We start from the raw sequence: 4,591 nt of genomic DNA, 5'->3' as shown, positions 1-4,591 counted from the left end.
ATTATTATTTTCCGGTCATCAAGCTCACCACATATGTGTCTTTTCCACGTATGTACCTTTTCTTCGCCATTATATGTATCGATATGACTTAAATTTTGGCCAAGCTGGGTTGCATGGCTCCTATGCTTATGCCCTACGTTCCCGTTAGTTCGGCTAGGTCATAAAGGGAGCACCTCTGCGATTGTTACTGTCGGGTCATCCGGATGTGTACCTTAGACTGGGTGAAGCCGAAAGCTAGCTTTCTTAAGGGAATATTCGGTCGGCGGACTAAAGATGTCTTTTACTTGTCACATTATGAACCCCCGGATGTTATGTATGATGTGGTTTTTTCAAACACAGTTCGGACATGCACATTAATGCATGCTTACCCAGGGAAAGGAACCCTTAACGGAAATATTCTCTCTGGAAGAAGTTTCTTACAATCAAAATGTAATATAACATAACTAGCCGGATACTTGTCTGTTCAAGCAACTATGACCCCTACGCCTGGTTTCCACGCATACCCCGGTCTACATTACCGAGTGGGTATTCGGAAGCAATCCGCACCTTCGAGTCCAGAGGTTGAAGCGAAAAGGTCTGCCATGACAATCGTTTTACAATTCAGCTAGAGACATAATTTGTCAAATGAAGTACATAGTCACTTAGACTCAAACACTTCTTCCTCTATGCCATCCAACAGGCTATCTAGCCTGCAATCCTGTTGGGAATACTTGGCGGCTACTCATACCTGGTCATATACCAAACTAACGGGAATTTCTTCTCCATTTGACCCTACGGGTCCGACCCGGGCCATGTGATTCGGGTCGAGCTTGGTATACGGAGTTTTCACCATTGCCCAAGCCTCTTGTGCACCTTCCCGGCAGGCCGATATCTTCCATAATCGGAAGCGCCGCCGCGCTCCCTTGAATAGTTGTACAAGCCCCTCCATACTTCCTGGAGGGGAGTCGGATGGCCATAAGGCCTTGGCAATACTTTGCATCACCTGCTGAGCTTGCTCGTGCATTTGTGACAGCTCTTGTAGCAGATCGCTCGATGATCCGGACACCTCCGCTTCGGGACGGCCCGTCAAAATACCTACAGACATAATTATTGTCAGTTTCTTTCCTTGCCGAGCTATGTAAAGGTAAGTCCGAACACATACTAAATATGCCGCCTCGCAGCCTCCTATTCTCCTTCGCGGAGTCAGCCGGCTGGGCACGCACGTCTTTTAGTTCCACGCCCAGCTCAGTGTTGGCCTCTTGGAGTTTGTTCTTCTCCACCCTGACATGTGTCAGTATACGTTCGCCCACGGCCAGTTGCCTTTGAGCTCCTGGACCTCCCACTGGTGCGACTTCAGGTGCCTCTTCCAGATGATCTAATGACTCTGCCATAAGATTTACACATGTATTAATACTTCTGGTATATGATTATGTTTTCTCGATAGAGGGGAACATTACCAGACGCCGCCTTCTTGTATTTCTCCAGTTCGGCGGTAGCAGCAGTCAGCTGGGCCTGACACTTTTTCAGCTCTTGAGACAACAGGTTGTTCTTCTCTGTGAGCACCTGGTCATATAACGATCCTTAAATCAGTTGTACCAACTGTTTCAAGTCTCGGGGGCTACTGGTATATGATTATCATTTTTTTCACAAATGTGTACTTACCCGCATATCTTTCAAATACTGGTCTGTGGCTCTGGTAAGCCCATCCCGAGTAGCTTGGACGTATGCATCACCCGAGTTGAAGGCGTTGAAGGCCTCTTCTAAAAAACCAGGGTCGCGAAGAATGGCCCGCCGGCACCGATGATTCATGCCGCTTTCCACTTCGGAGTTCGTGACGGATACTTTATCTGAATCCTCCGCAGAAGGACAATCCGGTGTCACTTCCGCGTTAGCCTCAGTCCTCGAGACAGGATCCAGAATCCGGCTAGTAGAGGCATGACCGGCAGGATCCCCGGACACAGTCCGGCGAATGTTTTTCCTGATAAGACACAACGGATAGTGTCATACTTTAAGATGACAACCATGGAGCATATTTAAACCCATACCTCTTCAATGAAGGCTCGGCCATATCTCTATTTGCCTTCCTCTTCGAAGGCTTGCCCGTCGTAGGCGCCGCCTTCTTGCACGTAGCCTCAGGTGCAGCATGGCGCGCCGATCGCCTCCCCTTTAGAGCATAATATAGTGCGGTGGGTAAGGCGGAAAGAGGAAATTCTCTCAAAGGACAAATCTCCTAATTACTTACATGCGACGCAGGGAGAAGGCCGGGATAGTCAGCAAAGATGGCCACTTCGGTGCCATCACAACTCGCCTGGTAAAACACCCCTTCCCTGAGCTCCACGAATATATTCGGATCCTCTTTGAATTCGGGATCAAGGGACCAGTTGTGGTCCTCGGGCTGTGGTGCGGGGTTGTGGATCTCCCTGGTAATTTTTCGCCATTCCTGTTACAAATGGACGGATTAATATTTATGAAAAAGGACTCAGGGAATGAATGGAGTAGAGTAGTGGGATGGAAACTCACCCAGCTGGGAGGGTTGTACATGGAAAATCCATCTCTGGGCTTGATGCGGATGAACTCCTCCTTCTCCCCTTTGTATAATCCAGACAGTATTTTCGCCAAAGCAGCGGCAGTGTCCGGACCCTTTCGACCGTAGCGGGTGGCATTGTCTTCTCCATTGAAGTGCCACATAGGGTGCCCTCGGTATTGGAGTGGCTGAACCCCTCGCATTATGGATATCGCCATAACCTCGACTATTGACAATCCGAATTGAGCAAGCGTTTTTATCTTGCTCATCAATTGGTGGACTTCCGTGCTATCTTCCTCCCTGAGGCTCCGAGGACACAAGTTGAGGCGCTTCTTCAATGGAGCGCTCGAAAATTCAGAAAGGCCCCTTCGGATTGGGTCGGGAAGGGAGACGTCCTCAACATAGAACCATTCAGAAGGCCATTATTCGGATGCCTTCTTCGGCGTGCCGGATAGGTATCCGGTCCCGGCGATGCGCCATATCTCGGCTCTGCCCACTTGGAATATTGATCCCTCTTGATTGCGAGGGACGAGGCAAAACAACTTCTTACATAACTCAAAATGAGCCTCGCAACCCAGAAATAGCTCGCAAAGAGCAACGTAACCCAAATATGTAGGATGGAGGCAGGTGTAAAGTTGTGCAGTTGGAGGCCATAGTACTCCAGAAGCCCTCGGAGGAACGGATGGATTGGAAATCCGACGCCTCTCAACAAGTAGGGAACAAAGCATACTTGTTCCCCCTGGATGGGTTGGGGAACTTCTCCGCCTGCTCCCCGCCGTCGAAGGAAGCCAATACGGCTCGAACGGGGACTAGATCTGCCGGGGGGAAAGAAATTCCTGGGTCTGCAGCTTCACCGGTTGGTCGTGGGATACGGAACACTTTTCCCAATCACCCTGTTTGGGGCCATGAGGGCGGGAGGAAGAGCTGGGAGCGCTAGCCATGTTGGGGTGGTTTCTACAGGCAAGCTCCGAGGATTCCTCATTTGGGGGAAATGGTGTGGATTAGATCTGAAGATCCCCGTCTCTTTAAATAGACAATTTTCTCACATGGTCAGGGTGGTAAATGCAAAAATGCCCCGACCTCTCGTATTCGCTCGACACGTGGAAGTTGGAATCATGAAGGTGCAGAAGCCGATGAGCGCGACATTAAATGGATAGCCGGATACTACTATTTAAGTCAGGTACTTTGAAGTATTCGGAGAAGGAACCCGCCTTGCAATGCCTAAGACAATCTGCGTGTCGGACTCATCGTCATTGAAGCCTGTTTCGGGGGCTACTGAGGGAGTCCTGGATTAAGGGGTCCTCGGATAGCCGGACTATATACGTGGGCCGGACTGTTAGACTATGAATATACAAGATAGAAGACTTCGTCCCATGACCGGACTCTCCTTTGCGTGGAAGGCAAGCTTGGCGATTCGTATATGTAGATTCCTTTCTCTGTAACCGACTTTGTGTAACCCTAGCCCCCTCCTGTGTCTATATAAACCGGAGGATTTAGTCCATAGAACATCAATCATAATATCATAGGCTAGGCTTCTAGGGTTTAGCCATTACGATCTCACATGGTAGATCAACTCTTGTAATACTCATATTCATCAAGATCAATCAAGCAGGAAGTAGGGTATTACCTCCATAGAGAGGGCCCAAACCTGGGTAAACATTGTGTCCCCTGCCTCCTGTTACCATTAGCCTTAGACGCACAGTCCGGGACCCCCTACCCGAGATCCCTCGGTTTTGACACCGACACCCACATATAACCCATGTGTGTTGCCTCCTGATTATGCCACACAGGACATGTGAACGCATGTCTAAGATGCCACACGATTTGAAGGTGGACATGCAACTGGGACAAAAAATCAGACACCAGTTGCGAGTCGATGGTATGCTTGCAAGTGGGGCGAAAAAGGATCACATGCTAGTTGCGAGTTGAGGGTGGACATGCAACCAGGACAAAAAGTTGGGCTCCAGTTACAAGTCGATGGTATGCTTGCAAGTGGGGCAGAAGAGGGTCAATGGCCAGTTGCGAGTGGAGGATGGACATGCAACCGGGACAAAAAAAAGTCAGACTCCAGTTGCGAGTCGATTGTAT

The sequence above is a fragment of the Triticum dicoccoides genome, chromosome 2B (genome assembly GCF_002162155.2).
Source record: "Triticum dicoccoides isolate Atlit2015 ecotype Zavitan chromosome 2B, WEW_v2.0, whole genome shotgun sequence".
Classification (NCBI taxonomy): domain Eukaryota; kingdom Viridiplantae; phylum Streptophyta; class Magnoliopsida; order Poales; family Poaceae; genus Triticum; species Triticum dicoccoides.
The sequence above is the reverse complement of the archived record's forward strand: the minus strand, read 5'-3'. Positions refer to the sequence as shown.